This window comes from Manis javanica, chromosome 1, assembly GCF_040802235.1.
Source record: "Manis javanica isolate MJ-LG chromosome 1, MJ_LKY, whole genome shotgun sequence".
NCBI lineage: Eukaryota > Metazoa > Chordata > Mammalia > Pholidota > Manidae > Manis > Manis javanica.
In genome coordinates, this window is record NC_133156.1 from 175,219,304 (window position 1) to 175,241,502 (window position 22,199).

The following is a 22,199-nucleotide window of genomic DNA, read 5'->3' on the forward strand; positions in this document are numbered from 1 at the left end:
CTGGGAGCCCAGTTAGAAATCTTTTTGCCTCTTATAACTTCATGTTTCCAACTTCTTATTTAGGGCTTCAGATTTTTTATATGCTTGGTGGATAAATCCATAATCTTCTGGGTGAATGTCACTACTGTCTCATTTTACCTATATATACCAAGATTTCTAATATTTCTGAAAGTATGAAACACTTGACTTAGAGCTAAAAAAAAAATTGCATGGTGGAAAAATGACAGAAAACTAAAGAAACAGCATCATAAACTGGCAAGAACCATGGGGACATGAAGCCTTCTGGCTTCAGTCTCCTCATCTTCTGACTGGTGGCAAGACCCTGTACCCTAAGTACTTCATACAATTATTGATGACAACTAAGCAAATGAGAGATGTGACTGCTTTAAGTTCCAAGCCAATATATGTTTACATCTATATTCTCTCCATCAAGTAAAATATAAAATAATGTCTTGATGAGTCAGTCCCTAGGTCTTTCGAACTGATTTATTCCAGTCAAGCATTTCCAAGACCAGAGCTTTTCACTGTAATTATGTGACTCCCCACCCCAAGCCATCTTAAGTTACACTTTGGGTTGCATTAGATTTGATGATTCAACTTATTGTAGTTCCTTGAAAGGAGAATCAAAAATGTATTTATTGTGATATAAGATCTATCTTGTACCCCAAATCATCCTAGAAGACATTTCATTGCTCTTTGGTAATGTTCACTTTGCTTGTGAATAAAAACAGAGTAAAGCTCCGGGGAACATCCGTTCAGGAAGGACGCCTGTAGGTTAAATCACGGGCACAGGGAGCTTTCACATCCATTCAGCACTGGCCCATGGAACCAAAGACTGGGCCCGTGGACAATGGGGCACTGTTAACTGTAGTGAATCCTGATAAGGCCCCTGAGAGACTGCCCAATGGCACTTTGCTACTCTACGGCTGCTGTGGTAGTTCTGAATGGTATCTCAGACACACAGGGAATTTCAGAGATTTGCAACCACTCCTGACTCCACTTCCTGACTCCAGGTATCTCTTCCATTATGTACCCCTGATCCCCCCATTTTCTGCTTTCTCCTCTGTTGATGGGTCCCTGTGCTCCTGATTCGTGGGCCACCCAAGGCATTCTCACATATTCTCTTGTTGGTGGAACTCAGCCCACAGAAATGTTCTTCATGGCAGTTATGACACTTGTCGCACCCCGTGCTTGCTCTTCCAGCCAGCATGCTAAGCCTGGCCAGAGGCAGGTCTCAGCAGGAGCAGGTTTTATCTTTGGTGTGTTTCCCTCCTCCCTTTACTACCTCTGCCTCCCTCATCATGAGCCCTAGTCTTCCCCACTGTGTGACTTAGCTCAGCCTTACTCCCCTCACTCCCTCCCTTGAGCCTTACCGATCTTAAAGCTCAGGTTCTACTTGCTAAAGCCAAAGGAAGAGGGCTCGCCAAGGAAACTGAGTTATGTGTTGACTTGTGGCTTCAAGGAGACATAGATTCACAGTTTTGGAGTGGGCCTCCGTCCTGGTGGAGATTTCAAGAAGGGAGAGCTTTAGAATAGCCTTCCCCATAGCCTCCTCTCAAATATGCCTCCCTAGAGAACTAGGCTCCTGCCTATGAAGTGGTCCTAAGAGGCACAGAGAAATCCATATACTTGTATTCTACATCCTAAAGCAATAACAAGGGAGGGCAGGGTAAAAAAACAAACACACAAAAAAACCAAATGCAAAAACAAAAACAACAGTAAAACAGAAAACCAGGAGGAGTAGACACAACAGAACAACATCCTTGAAACTCTCCAAGAGGAGTTATTGTATAATTCAACACAAATACCAATCTATGACCATTTTTCATCAGGTGGCTTTTGACAGCTCCTCGCCGCAGAGGTTTAATGATTTCATTGAGTAAGAGGCAGTGGACTTGAGATGTGTGCATTCGCTAGAAGATAACTGCATGTAATGAAAGGTGTGGCCATAGGTTTGGGAAAGCAAGTGATAAACCTTCCTCCAGAGCCTGTGGATCAGTCATATTCCAACTGATGAGTGGTTGGGAGACCAATTAATAATCATGATGAGAACAGTACTTTTCACTTGCAATTTGCCTCAGGTCATGCAGAGCAACTTTATAAACATGAACATTCATCTTCTCAGTTCTCCTGGGAAGTCAGCAGTTGGTTTTGTGTTATCCCTAGATATGCAACATGGAAATTGGCCACCACAGTAGCAAGGGAGAGTCAGAGGCAAAAAGAAAGTGGACACACTTTGGCATTTTCTATTAGCATTTTGAATATTTATTCTACAAGCATTTATAGATCTAATGATAATATTAGCTAACAATTTTAAGGCCTGGCTCTGTGCTCTATTAAATGCTTTGCATGTATCATCTCATTCATTGCTCTCATTTCACAGACGAGAAAGCCAAGGATTAGGAAGTTAAGCACTGGCAGATGGTCCCAGGATGGAACAAGAATATGAACTCAAGCAGTCCAACTCCAGTTCCTGTTAAGCCTCATGCACAGTCCAAGAACAAGCCCACCCAAAGCACATGATCCCTATTTTCAAAAAGCCCACAATGAGCAGGGGAAGAAACTAGAAATGATAACCAGACACTGTTCTGCATGCTTAATATTCATGTTGACACACTTAGTCCTCATAACAAGTGGAGCTGGTAGCTATGAAAACCATTGCTGGGTAGCATATGAAGAAACTGAGGCACAGAGAAGTTATGTAACTGGTATAACATGAGCATTTGTCCCCAGACAAAAGGTCTTCACAGCCTATGCTATTAGCCATTAGCTGCCTTTTCTTAACCAAAGAGACTGGTATTCATATGAAGGTAATCAAGGAAAATTTAAACAAAGGGGTCATTCAGATTCAGGTTTTCCTAAGGCCACTCTGATGACACTAGGATGTTCAGTCCCTCTTCTGCAGCGTCAGATACTTGGACATTTCAACTAAGTTCAAAGCACTGAAGGTCTGTCACACCCAGGATGCTGGTTGGGATCCCATATGAATTTTTCTGTTTTTCCCACACTTGATCCTCTCCTCTAGAAGGCTGACACAAAACTAAGTATGAACCTGTCCTTATGCCATCCAAAATGGCCTGGTGCTCTAACAGTTCATTCCTTCCCCTGACCAAGCTATGCTGGTAAAGGAAGTGGACACAGCAACACAGTTGAAGACACTGGAACCCAGGGAATTGTCTTTACAACCCTTTGCTGCCCAGCACTCCAGTGTTGGAATGTTCAAGTGTCAAAAAATAAAAGGAACTCCTCATAGAAATTACTTAATTTATCTGAATGTCTAGAGAACTCAGGAAGGACCAGGACAGGAGATCTGCATGTTCCAAAATCCAGCCCATGGATTCCTATGTGCATGGTCCTAGATATGAGAACCATTCACTCAGTCTAAGCTCCTAACTCATTCTGGCCCATTGCCTATGAACTCCTCTCCACTGCTCTCTGGTTGACTAGTATCTCATCAGTTAATAGGACCCCAATATCCCATTCCCAAAAGAACTTTCCCATTACCAGGGAATCTCAGTCTCTCAGGAATTCAAGATTTTTAAAGATCACCCTGCTAATTCCCTTTTAGTTCACAAATCCTCTTAACATAGTCCCATCAAATATTTTATTATTTCCTTTGACAGGGAACTTACCACTTCTCAAAAGTTTGTTTTAAATCTGAGCAACTCTGACAGTTTTAAAGTTCATCCTATACTACATAAGTCAAAATTCATTTGCCTGTAACTTCTCTTATAGTAGGGTTGCAGAAAAACAAAACTAAACTAAACAAAAAACCTCCTCTCTTTCAATCAGACAATATGGAGTGAAAGATGCCTTCCTTTACCCCATTGGGCTAGGGCAAGTTTCTCAAAATATCTGTAGTCAGCCTTATCAGAATACAGATAAGATTATATATAACTCCTCACCATAAATTAATGTTTGTCATGTTAGAATATTATCTTCCATGAGATGGTATTGGGAGGTGGGACCTTTGGAAGGTACTTAGGTCATAAGGAAGGAGCTCTCATGAATGGAATTACTGCCCTTATAAGAAGAGGCCAGAGAGTTCCTATGATCTTCCTCCCACTGTGTGAACTTAACAAAAAGAATCCGACTATAAAGCAGGGAGCAGACCTCAGCAGACACTGAATCTGTAGGCACCCTGATCTTGGGCTTCTCAGTCTCCAGAACTGTGAGAAGCTGATTTCTGTTGTCTACAAACCATCCAGTCTATGGTATTCTGTTATAGCAGCCCAAATAGAATAAGACAATCCCCATGTGTTTCTTGGTCTTCCTTAGTAAAGTATAAACTTCTCAAGAACAAGGGACAATCTTTTATTTCTCTGAAATGATAGCAGGTAGCACAATTCCTGGCAGACAGTTGGCATAGACCATTTGCTGAGCTTGGAGTAGATCAAGGATGGCCCTCCAGGAGGAAAGTCTAGTTAAGTAAAGTAAAAATAATCCTAGTGTGAGGAAAGCAATGAAGAATCAGAGGTGGTGTGCTCCATATTAATGGAATAAGCACAGGCCTGTCCATTTAACTGACCTTCTGTCCTGGGGAGAGGTTGAGCAGAAGCAGTAGAGCCAATGACACTAGATTGTATTACTACTTAAACAGTGGCCTCATTAATAAACATGGTATGTGGCCAATGTACAATTTAATCAATAGAGTAAAGGGAAATAAAAGAATAATAATATAAAAATCACTGGCCCCGAAAGCAGAACACTGGAATTCAAGATGTTGGCATGACAGGTGAGACAGAGAACTCCTCCCCAAACCACATATATTACGAAAATAGAGTTAATACAATGAATCTTAAAAGAGCAGCAGGAAAGAAGGCTGAGCCAAATTGCATACACGTGGAGAACAGAGCAGACCTCACAAAAGAGGATAATATACCAAAGCATTGATCAGGTGTGACCCAAGACCTTCCCCCACCCCAGCTCACCAGTGGGAGTGGGGAGGGGGTGGAAGCCAAGGACTGCTGAACACCCAGCCCTGGAGATCTGCTCTGGGAGCATGAACCTACATTGCATGGTGCTCTGGAGATTAGAGTGGCTGAAAAGCTGAGACAGGCACAATACTTGGACAGACTGGGACTCTAGCCATTTTTGGAGGATGGGGATCCACATTGGTATGCTCTGGGACAAAGAAAAGGTGGGTGGTCTGAGACGCTTTCTAGTAGTGAGAAGGCTGCAGAAGGGGCTGAGTTTGCAAGGAGCTTGCTGTGCAGGAGAAGGGATAGGTGGACAAGGCTGTCTGGGTGCACTCTGCCAAGCAGGTTGGGAACTTTCAGGAGCTTCAGGTGATCCATCTCCCTGGCTAGCTACTCTGCTATGAGGCCCACCATTGTGTTACACAGCCTGCTGCTCCTTCCTCCTGGCCTTCTGGCACCAGCCCCCAAAATGGCAGTCCCTGACCTGGCGGCAGGCCAGCCAGAGGGAGGCACTGCCTACGGCAGCTACAAATGCCAAGCATAGAGGTTTACGTTTGTGTTCTTGGCCCACTTGTTCCAACACTGGAGACAGACACTGCAGCTGGGAAGTAGGAAACAGCTCTTTCTTCCCTCCAGGCAACAGGGTTGCTCCCCTGCAACCCCCAACATCACTCCAGGGGCTGAGCAGCTCCACAGACTAGAGCTTCTGGTCACTAGAGGGTGCCACATAAAAATATGAAATGTCAAAGGAACCTGATTCAAACAAAAATCCCACAAACACCAGAAAAAGGACCAAATGAAACTGAACTCACCAGTCTTCCTGAAAGAGAGTTCAAAATAAAAATCATAAACATGCTCATGGAGGTACAGAAAAATATTCAAGAACTCAGAGATGAATTTCAGATGGAGATTCAATCATTAAGAAATTCCGTATCTGAAAATGAAACATATAATGGAAGTATTTAAATGCAGATTAGATGTAGTAGAAGAGATGGTAAATGGAATAGAAATAAGAGAAGAGGAACACAAGGAAGCTGAGGTACAGAGATAAAAAAGGATCTCTAAGACTGAAAGAATATTGGGAGAACTGTGTGACCAATCCAAACAGGTCAATATTCACATTATAGGGGTACCAGAAGAAGAAGAGAGACAAAAAATAGATACAAAGTATCTGTGAGGAGGTTACTGCTGAAAACCTACCCAATCTGGGGGAGTAGATAGTCTCTCAGGCCATGGAGGTGCACAGATCACCCAATACAAGTAACCCAAGGAAGACAACAACAAGACATATAATAATTAAAATAGCAAAGATCAAGGATAAAGACAGACTTTTAAAAGCAGAAAGAGAGTGAAAAAAGAAAACATACAAAGGAAAACTTATCAGGCTATCATCAACAAAAACCATACAGGCCAGAAGGAAGTGGCATGATATATTTAATGCAATGAAGCAGAAGGACCTCGAATCAAGAATACTCTACCTGGCAAGATGATCATTTAAATTTTAAGGGGGGATTAAACAATTTTCAGATAAGCAAAAGCTGAGAGAATTTACCTCCCACAAACCACATCTACAGTGTATTTTGGAGGGACTGCTATAGAGGGAAGCGTTCCTAAGGCTAAATAGCTGTTACCATGGTAAATAAAACCACAGTAAAGAAAGTAGAACAATTAATTACCAAGCAGAAGCAAAATCAAATCAACTACTCCCAAAGTTAATCAAGGGATAGACAAAGAGTACAGAATATGATACCTAATATATAAAGAATGGAGGAGGAAGAAAAAGGAGAAAAAAAAGAGAACCTTTAGGTTGTTTGTAATAGCATACTAAGTGAGTTAAATTAGACTGTTAGATAGTAAGGGAATTACCCTTGAACCTTTGGTAACTATGAATCTAAAGCCTGCAATGGCAATAAGTACATACCTATAGATAACCCTAAATGTAAATGGTCTGAATGCACCAATCAAAAGACATATAGTCACTGAATGGATAAAAAAACAAGACTCATCTAAGTGCTGCCTACAAGAGACTCACTTCAAACCCAGTAACATATACAGACTGAAAGAAAAGGGATGGAAAAAGATACCTCATGCATGTAATAGGTAGAAAAAAGCAGGAGTTGCAGTACTTGTATCAGACAAAATAGACTTCAAAACAAAGAAACAAAAAACAAAGAAGGACAGTTCATAATGATAAAGGGGTCAGTCTAACAAGAGGATATAACTATTATAAATACCTATGCACCCAACAAAGGAACATCTACATATGTCAAACAAATACTAACATAATTAAAGGGGGAAATAGAAGGCAATGCATTCATTTTAGGAGACTTCAACACACCACTCACTCTACAGGACAGAACAACCGGACAGAAAATACGTAAGGAGACAGAGGCACTGAACAACACATTCGAACAGATGGACCAGACAGACATCTACAGAACATTCCATCCAAAAGCAAAAGGATACATATTCTTCTCAAGTGCATGAGGAACATTTTCGAGAATAGATCATATACTAGGCCACAAAAAGAGTCTCATTAAATTAAAAAAGATCAAAATTGTAGCAGCTTCTCAGATCACAAAGGTATGACACTAGACATAAATAACACAAAGAAAACTAAAAAGCCCACAAACATATGGAGGCTTAACAACATGCTCCTAAATAACCAATGGATCAGTGACCAAACAAAAACAGAGATCAAGCAATATATGGAGACAAATGACAACAATAATTCAACACCACAAAATCTGTGGGATGCAGCAAAAGCTGTGATAAGAGGGAGGTATATGGCAATACAGGCTTACCTCAAGAAGGAAGAACAATTCCAAATGAACAGTCTAAATTCACAATTAACAAAACTAGAAAAAGAACAAATGAGGCCCAAAGTCATTAGAAGGAGGAACATAATAAAGATTAGAGCAGAAATAAATAAAATTGAGAAGAATAAAACCAAGGAAAGAATTAATGGAAGAAGGAGCTGGTTCTTTGAAAAAATAAACAAAACAGATAAACTCCTAGCCAGACTTATCAAGAAAAAAAGAGTGTACACACATAAACAGAATCAGAAGTGAGAAAGGAAAAATCACTATGGACACCATGGAAATACAAAGAATTATGAGAAAATACTATGAAAAATTATATGCTAACAAACTGCATAACCTAGAAGAAATAGATAATTTTCTAGAAAAATACAACCTTCCAAGGCTGACCCAGGAAGAAACAGAAAATATGAACAGACCAATTACCAGCAAGGAAATTGAACTGGTAATCAAAAAACTACCTAAGAACAAAACATCTGTACAAGATGGTTTCACTGCTGAATTTATCAAACATTTAGTGAAGACCTAATACCCATCCTCCTTAAAGTTTTTCAAAAAGTAGAAGAGGAGGGAAGTTTCCCAAACACATTCCTATGAGGCCAGCATGACTCTAGTACCAAAACCAGGCAAAGATATCACATAAAAAGAAAATTACAGACCAATATCCTTGATGAATATACATACAAAAATACTCAACAAAATATTAGCAAATCAAATTAAAAAACACATCAAAAAGATCATCCATCATGATTAGGTAGGATTTATTCCAGGGATGCAATGATAGTACAACATTCAAAAATCTGTGAACATCAGCCACCACATCAACAAAAAGAAGGACAAAAAACACATGATCTTCTCCATAGATACTGAAAAAGCATTTGACAAAATTCAACATCCATTCATGATAAGAACTCTCAACAAAATGGGTATAGAGGGCAAGTAACTAAACATAACAAAGGCTATACATGACAAACCCACAGCCAACATCATACTTAACAGTGAGAAGCTGAAAGCTTTTCCTTTAAGATCGGTAAAAGACAAGGATGCCCACTCTCCCCACTTTTATTCAACATAGTTCTGGAGGTCCTAGCCATGGCAATCAGACAACACAAAAAATAAAAAGCATCCAGATTGGCAAGAAAGAAGTTAAACTGTCACTGTTTGCTGATGAGATGATATTTTACATAAAAAGCCCTTAAGAATCCACTCCAAAACTACTAGATCTAATATCTGAATTCAGCAAAGTTGCAGGACACAAAATTAATACACAGAAATATGTTGTATTCCTATACACTAATGATGAATTAGCAGAAAGAGAAACCAGGAAAACAATTTTATTCACAATTACATCACAAAGAATAAAATACCTAGGAATAAACCTAGCCAAGGAAGTGAAAGACCTTTACTCCGAAAACTACATGACACTCATGAGAGAAATTAAAGAAGATATCAATAAATGGAAAGACATCACATGCTCATGGCTAAGAAGAATTAGTATTGTCAAAATGATCATCCTTCCAAAATCAATCTACAGATTCAGTACAATTCCTCTCAAAATAAAACAGCATTCTTCAATGAACTAGAGCAAATAGTTCTAAAATTCGTATGGAACTACAAAAGACCCCAAATAGCAGAAGCAATCCTGAGAAGGAAGAATAACACAGGGGGGATTATGTTTCCTGACTTCAAGCTCTACTACTAAGTCACAATAATCAAGTCAATTTGGTACTGGCATAAGAACAGACCCATAGACCAGTGGAACAGAACAGAGAGCCCAGACATAAACCCAAGCATATATGGTCAATTAATATTGGAGCCATGGATATACAATGGAGAAACAACAGCCTCTTCAACAACTGGTATTGGCAAAACTGGGCAGCTACATGCAAGAAATGAAACTGGATAATTGTCTAACCTCATACACAAAAGTAAACTCAAAATGGATTAAAGACCTGAATGTACGGCACGAAACCATAAAACTCTTAGAAAAAAACAAAGGCAAAAATATATTGAATATAAATATGAGCAACTTTTTCCTGAATGCATCTTCTTGGGCAAGTGAAACAAAATAAAAAATGAACAAATGGGACTACATCAAGTTAAAAAGCTTCTGTACAGCAAAGGACACCATTAACAGAACAAAAAGGCATCCTACAGTAGGGGAGAACATATTTGTAAATGACATGTCCAACAAGGGGTTAACATCCAAAATATATAAAGAACTCACATGCCTCAACACCCCAAAAGCAAATAACCCAATTAAAAAAATGGGCAGAGTATATGAACACTTTTCCAAAGAAGAAATTCAGATGGCCAACAGGCACATGAAAAGATGCTCCACATTGCTAATTATCAGGGAAATGCAGATTAAAACCACAATGAGATATCACCTCACAGCAGTTAGGATGGCGAACATCGAAAAGACTATGAACAACAAATGCTGGTGAGGATGAGGACAAAGGGGAACCCTCCTACACTTTTGGTGAGAATGTAAACTAGTTCAACTATTGTGGAAAGCAGTATGGAGGTTCCTCAAAAAACTCAAAATAGAAATACCATTTGACCCAGGAATTACACTCCTAGGATTTTACCCTAAGAATGTAGGATCCCACTTTCAAAAAGACATATGCAACCCTGTGTTTATCACAGCACTATTTGCAATAATCAAGAAATGCAAGCAACCTAAGTGCCCATCAGTAGATGAATGGATAAAGAAGATGCGGTATATATACACAGTGGAATATTATTCAGCCATAAGAAGAAAACAAATCCTCCCATTTGCAACAACATGGTTGGAGCTAGAAGGTATTATTCTCAGTGAAATAAGCCAGGCAGAGAAAGACAAGTACCAAATGATTTCACTCATCTGGGGAGCATAAGAACAAAGCAAAAACTGAAGGAACAAAACAGCAGCTGACTCACAGAACCCAAAAATGGACTAACAGTTCTCAGAGGGAAAGGGACTAGGGAGATTGGGTGGGAAGGGAGGGAGAAGGGGAATAAGGGGCATTATGATTAGCACTCATAATCTTGGGGGAAGCATGGGGAAGGCAGTACAACACAGAGAAGACAAGTAGTGATTCTATAGCATCTTACTACACTAATGGACAGTGACTATAATGGAGCATGTTGTCAGGAATCGTTAATGTGGGGAATCTAGTAACCACATGTTGCTCGTGTGATTGTATATTAATGATACCAAAAAAGAAAATCGCTGGTCCCACTAGAAATATAGAGAAAAATATAAAAATAAAAAGATTGTGGGCTAGGGGAGAAAGTTATCAAAGAAAGGAACAGGAAATAGCATAGAAAGAATAGAAATGTTCACAGCAGGAAAGTCCTTGAGAAGTAAAACAGTATCAGGAGCAAACACCAAAGAACTTTAATTGTGAGGATAAAGGCAGGCCGCAATGGTGGTAGGAACCTGCCCAAGAGCTCAGATTTGTGTCTAGCAAGAAGGGAGATCTCAAAGCTGTGAACACTGACTCTTCACAAGAGAAAGCCAACAATGTCGGCATTAGCAATGGGTGACCATGGGCAATAATGAATCCTGGCATCCTCCTGCTGGCAGGGCCCTCGAAGGTCTCTAGCCCAAACCCTCATTTTACAAATGAGGGCCAGAGGTCACACACTGTGAGTCACACAGCCAGGGGTTGGCATAGTCCCCAGGGCCTGGATGACTAGAGCGTGCTTGCTTCCTCCCCAGGTCTGCACACAAAGAGCTGCCATTTATGATGCTCCAGGCACTGCCTGGGGACTTAATAGCTATTATCTCATCTAAATACTACCGCTATTATAGGGAGACCAAAGAGCACCTCTCCCATGCTCAGGAGGGTACACATGCCAGGGAGGCAAGGATCCCACCTCTAGGAAAGGCAAGATTTGAATTTCACATTCTGGATTGCCCTACCTCAAATCCCCCTTCTTCCAGACCACACTGCCTTTAGCATGGGTTACAAGGCATAAATTAAAAGTGGACAGTGAGTATTTTCTATGCTCCCCACCCCACCCTGGCAGTTATAGGGAGTGCTCAAGGAGAAAAGGAGGGCTGTCATAGTAGTCAGTGAGGCTAATATCCACAGCATCTGAGCTTACAGCAAGCCAGGTGTGCACCCCTTCCAGGCAGCCGGATGATTTGTTATGGCCAGTGGCCTGCCAAAGCACTTTCTGGAGTTTATACTGCAAATTCCTGGAAGGCAGGAGTGTTTTCCTGGCACCCAGACCCTTGGGTGACACATCATGGAAAGCCTATGATCAGTTGTTAACTGTGAGGTACTCATACACCCATCTGAGGTCAGGACAGATGCACAGACCATCACTCTCCCTGCGCCAAGGGCGAAAGTTCCTGGTAAGCTGCCCTGTACCACGCGAGGGCAGACATAGAGACTCGGAGCCCAGATCTACACCTCTGTCTCGGCAGAGTTCCTCTGCACTCTGGATGTAATACACACCTGTGATTTCTGGACTGCCCCCTCAAAACCCCAGGACAAACCCAGGACAAAGAAAGAAGAAATTTTGTCTCCTGTCCCCAGCCCTCTTTCCTTCATTTCTGTGCTGCTCCTCTGCAGCTTCTGACCTGCCAGCTTCTGCACCTCTGCCGTCTGCCTCCTTGTCAGGACTCTGTCTATCTGTCCTCCTGCTGGAGTTCATCGCCAGGTGGCTGCTCAGAGCAATAAGGCTGGTCCTGCTGGCTGGACCCCTGGTCCAGTCCTCTCTTTGTTGGCCCTGCACTGCCTCAGCCAGGCCCTACCCTCCCACCACACCACAAATACTCACCTTGCCTGTGAAACTCTCCCAGATTCTTTAAAGCAAAGCATTATATTTAACTTTCTGCTCTTATACAGATAAGCAGTACATGAAGGAGAAAAATATGCAGGTCACACTTCAATAAATATGGAATACTGCACCTGGCATCTATCTAAAAAAATAATATTACCTGCACCGTGAGAGAACAGTAACGCCACCACAACAATAACACTGTCGGAATGCAGGAAACCAAGATGTTTTGAATTGTGTTATAATTAGAAAGCAGATAAATAGGAACATCATTTATTCATTAAAACTGTGCAAATGGAAAATCTACTTAATTAATTTCTTTGTACAATGTCTGTAAACTCCTTCAGCGGGGAAATCTGAGGAACAATTTCAGGCCCAGAGCAAATGACACAAACACAGCTTTGCAGCACAACTGGAAAGGCATACTGGCAGTGATTGTTTTTCATGGAAGGCATTCTTTTGAATAAGATGAAGCCTGGCCAGCCTCACAAGAGGGATGGTACAGTCAACCAGTCATGACTGTGCTGATTCCATCAGCCCTGTGCCTCTGAACGACACCCCCTCCCTTCTCTGCCCACCCTCAGCAGGGAGGGCTGAGGGGGAACTGGATGGAGTTGCATTTAGATTAAGGGACTTTCTGCAAAACCCTTAGAAGGGTTTAAAAGTGGGGTCATTAGCCGGTTTCACATCTATCATGGCAGGCATTGCACGGAGCTAAGGATTTAGACGGCAGGCCACACTTAGCACAATTGCCGGGCCATTATCAATTGACCTTGGTTCCACATCTCTCTTCCCGGCTCCTTCCTCTCTGTCCCTGTGCTCACTCATGTTTTCTCTCCACTCCTAGGCCTCCCTCCTAGGCTTGCCTTTTCTAGACATCGTCCTCTGGCCTGTTACTTCCACCTTAAACTTAGTCCTACATCAGAGTAAGAGATACCGTTGTAGAGTTAAGCTGTGGTTGCATAAGACTTGATAATGTACAAAGCTCTTGAGTCTCTCAGTTAATTCTCACAACACTTTCTAAACTACTAATAGCATTAATTGAAATTATTTATTGAATGCTTCCAGTCAGTTATTATCAAGTACTTTGCATGCATTATCTCATTTAACCCTCACTACAGATGGTACTATTTTATTCCCATCTTACAAATAAACAAAAGGAGGCACACAGGGTTTGATTAACTCTCTGGAATATCACACGTTTGGTAAGTATCCTTAAATCTGATTTCTTATTATTTTTACTTTTTTTTTTTAATGACCACTTGTATTCAATTAAGGTTTTAAAATTGGGGTGTTTTGTACATTTGAAGCCAATATAATGTTTTGTATAAATTTTATTCCAATAAAAAAAGAAAAAGAAAAAAAAAATTTTTTTAATAGGAAAAAGTTTGTGGTACATTTGACCCATGTTCTAGAGAACACCTCTCAAGGTCATCTGATTCTGATACAGTACATAAACTGTAGGTGAAGTATAGCAATGCAAAATAATTTTTGTCTATACATACATACACAAATGATGGTTTTATAGTAAAAGCTCTGTTCCCTTTCCTGCTCTTCTGTAGAGGCAGCTAGTCTTTCCTCCAACTGCATGCTCATTTTGGCACTCCTTTACTCCATATAAATTTGTGCTTCTGTGACTTCTCCTTTGAATTGGCTGTAACACCTCACCGGTTTCCTCATTAATAAGTTAAATAAAATCTTTAAATGTATTAGTTTTCTAGGGCTGCCTTAACAAAGTACCACAAAATGAGCAGTTTATAATAACAGAAATGCATTGTCTCCTGTCCTAAATCACTGTTGGCAGGACTGTGCTTCATGAGAACCCTCTGGTGGAGGGTCCTGCCTTACCTCCTCCAGCTCTGGTAGCACCATATGTACTTGGGCTGTCGCTGCATGATTCCAATCTCTGCCTCCAGATCCACATGGCCACCCCCCTCTGCGTCTGCATCTTCACATGCCATTCCTCCTGTGTATCTGAGGTTTCCTCTTCTTATAAGGATACTAGTCATGTTGGATTAGGACCCACACGAATGACCTCATCTTACCTCTGCAAAGACTCTGTTTCCAAACAAGACCACATTCACAAGTACTAGAGTTTAGGGGGCTATACTTCAACCCATAACATGTTCAATTTTATATCTGCAAGAATTATGATTTTTCCTTTTTTGAAAATTATTATAACATCTGATAATCCATTGGCAATATAGTGGGAATATGGAATTTTTATATTTTCTTTTTAAATTTTTTTATGTAAAAAAATACCAAACACTCATAAACAAAATTGAAAGCATAAAAGTACAACAGATCTCCATGTACCCATCACCCAACCTTAGTAATTATCAACACGCTGCCCATCTTATCTCTGCCCCAACCAGAGCCTGGGTTTACAGGAGTTCCGATCTCAACTCTCATTGTTTTTCTCACATTCCAGTTAACTGTGGAGTATCTTGTGCTACCAAGAGTTGCTTGTTATTTGAAATAAATTTGAAAAATTAATTTACGAAAAGGTAGTAACAGTGGTATGATTTTAATAATGCCCATCACAGGAGGGAAGTTACATTGCTTCTAGACTTCCCTCTTGGCTAGCATATCACAAATATGTATTAATAAATCAATGCATCTCTCTCCCTAGCTAACATATTTTAACTGGGTTAATCTGGAAGGAAGAGCCACAAAAGGAGGCTACCAATGAGTAATGAGGCCAGTCTGTGGCTACCACTCTTTAAAGCCCTATTTATGAGAGACCCTCACCCCCATCTACATGCAGAGACAACCCAGGGCTCTTCCGTAAGGCTGGCAGTACCACATCTACAGTAACAACTTGCCTATCCCTTTCCTCCAATTTGCTCCAGCTAATAGCAGCTGCTGAGCCTTCCACTCTTCTACAAATGTCCCAATAATAGACATCAGTCAGTCAGAAAATTTAAATAAACTGCATAAGATTTTTTTTAGTGAACACAAGATACATGTTGGAAGGATTATTTTGAAAATTTTAACATGTTCAGGAACAAGTGAGAGGAAATATGTTTAAGTGCTTTACTAATCAAAAACATCATGAGGCCCAGAATTAGACATGGGGGATTAAAACCCATGCCATGAGATATATTGGCTGTCCAGGAAACCCCTACCCCATGCCTGGCTTTTCATTATTAGAGAGCTATGACCTTTTAGCAAAGGTATAGTGATGACAAAAATCATCTGTGAGAACAAGAACAGCCTGTAAGTAGATAGCATTTACCCCATCATTACCATTTTTAAGCACTTTACTTCTCAGTATTATTAGACTCACAAGAAGTTGCAAAAATAGCACAGTGAGTTCTTAAGTACACCTCATGTGGCTTCCCTCAGTGAGAGCACCTTACATGACCACAGTACATTATTAACTAGGAAACTCACACTGGCACAGTACAATAAGCTAAACTCTGTATCTTCTTTCAGATTCCACCCAGTTTTACTTATACTCATGTTTGTATTGGTCTATGAAGTTTTATCTCATGGACAGACTCACTATTATTACATTTAATCACAAGGTGAATTGGTCCATTTATTCAGAGTTGGTTCAGTCTTAGGAACCTCATTTCCATTCCCTGTTCATGTGGACTTCATGCATCCTTTTCCTTTTTTCATAAACATTCTCAAAAGTCACTTTATATTGGAAAATGTGACAAAAGGATTTCAGAAAGAGCATAATAAACATGGATCTCAAATCAGAATTGCTGTTTGTAATATACTTGCTTAAAGTCCTTTCAATCTCCATTCTAGGTCCTAGTGCCCTTCTCCCTCATCCAGAGATAACCACCTTCACAGGCGGACTGCATTCCCTTCCATTTAATCTTTTTCTACTTTTACATGCATGTTTTGCATTCTGATGACTTTTATCTCTTTACTACAGTGATTTTTCACCATTTATCTCCCATTGATATATACGTGGGAAAAGCTATTCAAGTAGGAGAGTAGGAAACACTCCCTCCTGTAATTCTTAGAGCACTCACTTTAAGTATTTTTCTCCCACTCATGAAACACAGTTGGGATATAAGTCACATGCTCTATAATGGAAATCACCTTGAAAGTGTTCCAGTTTACAGAAATAGTAAAGCCTTTACAAATTTCATTAATTTGTAGTAATTATTTGAACTACACGTTGTAACTGATCTCCATTTAACATAATGGTTACGGATGGCTGTTTCAATAAGCATAAGTTTTCCAGGCAATGGGATCTTTTCTTAAAATAGCAGAGTTTGATTAGGACACTGAACAGAAAATGTCTGACCAAATGAAAGGGTTATGGGTTCTCTCTGGCATCACTGTGACTTGGCAAATTCTCTGTGGTCTACAAAGATTTCTCTCCTTCTTTGGATCAGATTGTTAATCACCTCTCATCCTTCAAAACTGAGCTCCAGCTTATCTCAGTGCTCTGGGCACTTCCCATACACAACTGTATCTTGCCATTTATCCTGTGAACTTCATTTGCAAAGTGGAGACTTTCACAGTATGTCCATCACAGCATTGTGGTCAGGATGGGATGAGATCACCCATGTAGTGGGTAGTTCAGTGCCTGACATGTCGCAAAATTCCAGCGGCAGTAGAGATTGGTACCTAGGGTATTTGGTAAATGCTAGGTGGACTGGGTAGCTGAACTAGTAGTAGGTAGCCTGGATTGATAGCAAGAGTTCCTGGCATTAGAGGTGGGTGGAGGTGACCACACAGGGCCCAGGGATGCAGAATGAGAAGTGACAGTAATATCACAGGTGACCATGAAGTCTCCCTTGAAAAGAATCTGCTGTAATAGCCTCCAACTGCCACTCCTTCGAAGCCATCATGGCTTTTACACAGAGGTTACTAGCATGGTGGGGGTATTAGAGCCAGGCCATGTCTGTCCAATGCAGGATTACTCTAATTGGCTTTGTTTAGGGATTCCATGTAAGTCTGGCAGAGACCTCAGAGCTGCACTGAAATTCACAGTGTTTCCTATGTAATCCTCCTTTCTTCTTTTGTCCATCCATAGATAGCAGGCTTACATCTTGGCCTGAGGCTCTTCCAAACTTTACCCTGTTCCTGGGTCCAACACAGATCTACCCATGGATTAACAGTTTTGAAGAATCATTTCTAGAGCTGTATAGAGAGAATAAATTACCTCAGAACTCTGTGAACTTATGAAAAAGAAAATACAAACAGGAAACCATTTGTACTTGGCAGATTGCTCCTGATATTTGGACATTTGATCCTTGTGGGTTTCATTGCCACGTTTTTTCTGTAACATTTCTGATACTCAGAATTGGCTACAAGTTATGCAAACTGGGTACCGAACTTTAAATTTGGTCCATTGCTTCCCCATCTCTTAACTTACATCACCTTCAAAATATCCCTGTGTGGCAGAGGGGCAGACATCATCACCTCAATTTTATTTATTGGGAATTCATGGCCTAAAGAAGGGAGGGAGTAGATTAGACACACAGAGCCCAGTGGTGTCAATTCTTCTTGCAGACCTCAGCCTTGCTGACTCCCAGCACTGAGTGTCTTTCACTGTACCAAGCTGAGAACTGTCCAGCACCAGTCACTCAAATGAGAAGACACATGTCTGGGGCAATCACAATTAAATCCCTTTCTGCCATTGAAGCACTAGACTTCTGTTTTCACTGATTGACTGGCTTTGGCCTTTATATTGCCAAACACACTTTACATTCTATCATAATGTCAGTGGCTGATATCCTGAGGTTTAATTATTATTATTATTTTTTTTGTAGTTTCCCAAATTTCTTCCTTTTCCAAAAAACTTATCTGCTTTACCAGTGCCCCAGAGAAGAATCTGGCTACTTTCATCAGCATATCATATAAAAACCACTGAGCAGAGAGAGCTGTGACAGTTGCCTGATTCCAGAAGTTTGCAAAACATAGCACTGAATATAACTGACACTTTAGGAAATCAATGACTTCAGAGATTTTTAAGCAAAAAGAACTATCCCACAAAGATCATACTAAGCCAAGAATAACTGCTCCCCTAATCCCAATAAAAAATGTCCCTACTTGGGCTAATGAACCCTGCAAATCCCACACTAACCAACAGACCAGAGTTCCACGGAGTTGCATTGCAATAAATGGTAGCACTGACACATTTGGCCTTAATGTCTTACACTTTCTCAAGCTCAATCTCCCTTTAAAATCACCCCAGCAAGAGAACCATCTCAACTACCAATTTGCACCTGTGGACCTCTGCCTTATTGCATCTTCTTGTTCCTCAAGGGCAAGAAGAAGAGGATGGGGGACAGAGTTCAATATTTAAATGTTCTGTGTTGAGTCTCTTCCAAATAATTATTCATGTATATATGCTTGGCTATAATCTGGCTTTTAGGTACACATCTGGCTATTAAGATCTGCAATATCTATTACACTGGCTAGTTGGAGGGTGGGGCTGGTTAATCATTTTGAAACTAGTAAATCAGTCTGTGGTATTAGGAGCTTCCGTGTGAGCTTCCATATCTATTCCTGATGGTATATTTCTCTGCTCCAAAAGGCAGAGTTTGAAATAGCTAATAACAAACATATATGCAGCTAAGATTTAACAATCTGTTATCTACAGGTTCCTATAGAGACCAAGAAAGAGCTTTCTGATCTAAAGTAGTAAACAGTTATGGTAATGGCAGGCTCTAGTGTTGAATGTGTGGGCAGGTAGCCCTGTCCAGGGCTCCTTAAATTACAATGCAAACATCTGTTTACTTGGATAACTTGCAAAGTCAGCCTTGTCAAAGAACAGACTCTAGTCTTCATTTGGATTTTCTCCACGAATGTTTCCCAGTTTTTGTCAGAAGAGGCCACGGGAAACAGTGCTGATGAATCAGAGCAACACCCGCGCTTGTGACTAGGGGCCACGCTTAAAGGAGAGCTCAAGGAGGCAGCGCAGGGCCTGTTCCTACACCTCCTCCTCCTCCTGGGGCTTTCTTAGCTTGTTTGGCTTCTTCAAAAGTCCATTCTCCCTTTCCAAGTCTCTCTCTTCATGCTGAGATGTGACTGCCAGCGTAGAAGAGAAAGAACAGACCACAGGTCACGCATACCTGGATCCAGTCACACACTGAGGGAAATGGCAGGCGCCTATGGACAGACCTTGAGGTGGCAGATGGGGTAAGCTGAGGAAGAAGGAAGGAAGGAGAGGGGAGAGAAAATAGAATGGAGGGAGGAGAGAAGAAGGGAAACTAAGAAGGAATGAAAGGAGGACATGAATGTGAGAGAGAGAGAGAGAAAAAAAAAGAGAGAGAAAATGGCAGAGTAGGAAGTCAGAGATTAGGAACCAAGAGAAGTGAGAAACTGGGCCACAAAGAAAAGGAGGAGAGGGAATCTCATGATTATTCCTCCTTAATTTTGCTTTATGTACCTGTATGGAGAAGTTCATTCAGAAGAAGAAGGGGTCAAAGATAATAATGCTTTAGAAAAGGCTTTTTAGAACCTTTATCCATAAAACTATCCACTGAATCAAACATTCATGAAATGCTGAACTTGCACTATTGACTGGACAACAGGATTTAAATTTAAGGTTTTGCAAATTTTAGAACACTTTCCTCATGTGAATTGGATTGCATTTTTCTTCTAAAAAAAAAGGACAAGGCAAAGAACACAGAAGAAAAATTAAAATGTGGGCAAAGAAACAGTAACAGAATTAGCACACCTCAACCTCACACAGGGCAAAAATCTAAATAGGAAATATCTCTGGGTATCAGGTGAGAAAAGGGGGAGCTAACATTTCTAGATGGCTTGCTGTAGACAAGTTATGGTATCAAGCACCTTCCAATCATTATTGTTTGTTTGTTTGTTTGTTTGTTTATTTTACAAATGTGAGGCAGGTGTTTTGGTATTCCCATTTTGTAGGAGCATTAATGGCCTTTACCTTTCTGGACACTATGGTCCTGTGTGTGGATTTCACTTTGCCGTTCATAAAGATTTTCCTGTATGGTAGGTGGCAGAATTCAGGGTTGGTGACATACAACACACAGAATGTGTAGGCAGAATATCAGATACATATTTCCAACTTCAGCACCAGGCAATAGAGCAGAAAAGGCAAATGAGTTTCATTTCACATGACAACTGCAAATGACTGAAGCCAACTTCCTAAAGAGCTCAAATTAGAAGCATTCTTTCCACCCAGGGCTATTAGGGAAAACTGAAGTGTCTAGATAGGGACACCTGTTCTATGCACAGGATGATAGAGACTGTGTTTGTGCCTTAGAGTCACTTCTGCAATAGACTGAATGGTCAGCCTATACTTACTAACCTCCAAGTGGCCTGAAAAGTGGTCTGGTAAAATTGATCTTCCCTTATCTAAGAGCTGTCTACAGCTGTCTACAGGCTCACTTAAATTTTTGAATCATGGATAGTACTAGTCCTCTGATAGTGTCTTTTGTGGGTTCTCAGGTCAAGGACACTGTCAGTGTTGCTCTGTGGGGGACACTGTGGTACACTAAGAACTATAGCCTGGGATTTAGCTCACCTTGTCACACTGAAAGACACAGGGCAGCTCACTTCCCTCTTGACATTTTAGCTTCCTCTGCTATAAAATGTCATTTGAGCAAAATGACACCAGATCTAAAATTCTAAAATCCTGATGCCTTAATTTTGCTCTACTTTAATCATTTCAGACAAAACCTAGATTTGTTTCTCATCCAAACTGGTTCACTGCTGTTCTTCCTAAAATCATTTTGTTAAATGTATGAAATGGTACTCGTATTCTCTCCAGAGCTTGCAAATCAGCACTGATTGTCCCTTGAATAGGCCATGCTAATTTCACCTCTGCCTTAGCCACTGCTTGTCCCAGCTTTTCCACTTGCTTTCCAAGTCTATTAAATCTCCTATTCTTCCTCCACAAAAGTACCTTTGACCCATTGACCTTGACATGCTCCTAACCCTCTCTTGCTGATGTCCAAAGCTCGATGGGGGGGGGAGGTCCTTGAGGGATCCTTGACAACTACATATTTATTCTGAGGAAGAGAACAGGGAAATTTCAGCCAACCCTTAGGACAAGAAATACATAGGAACTCCATGCCTTTAAGTATTAAGCATGAATATTCACAGTCTGACCGGGTCTCTTGAACTCAGTAGAATCTGAAGAGAAGCCAATGATTTTAGGAAGTCTTATTCTTTTTATTATATGTGGGAAAATATTTAGTACTTTGTAATCGAAAAAACATGGGACATACGTTAGTGGAAAGTGTATGTTATAATGAATAAAATGTTATATTTGGGTTGTATTTGGGTAATGACCCCAGACGTTCTTTCTTAACTTTCAAAACTGTCTGTTTCTTGACACATGAGTTTGGGAAATCAGCTTATGGCTTCATCAATTCAATGTCTTTTCTGGTAATATGTGGACACAAATATTTTTGGATTATGATGAGGATTCAATTAGACATGGTGTATGAGAACCTACCAGAATCCCTAAGATATGGTTATGAGTCAAAGATAGTTCCTAGGGCGAGATACTCTGGGTGATTTTAATCAGAAATACAAGGCAGAGACAGCGAAATGTGGAGACAGAATCTGGGCAAAGACCTGGAGCATAGGCTCCAAAAGGATCATGAAATTTCACCAAGGCTTCTCTCAGTGACATATTTCCTGCCAAGGACCATCCTCACAATGTAGCTGATTCTAAATCAAAAACCTAAAATATCCGCTGGAAGTAGGAGGCTGGAACAGCACTGAC

General features: G+C 40.6%; 1 protein-coding gene across 6 annotated transcripts in view; it reads right to left on the reverse strand.

Annotated features, from left to right (window-relative positions):
• CTNNA2 (catenin alpha 2) overlaps nt 1–22,199 on the reverse strand; it is a 1,115,489-nt gene that overhangs the window by 471,952 nt on the left and 621,338 nt on the right. The window lies entirely within an intron of this gene.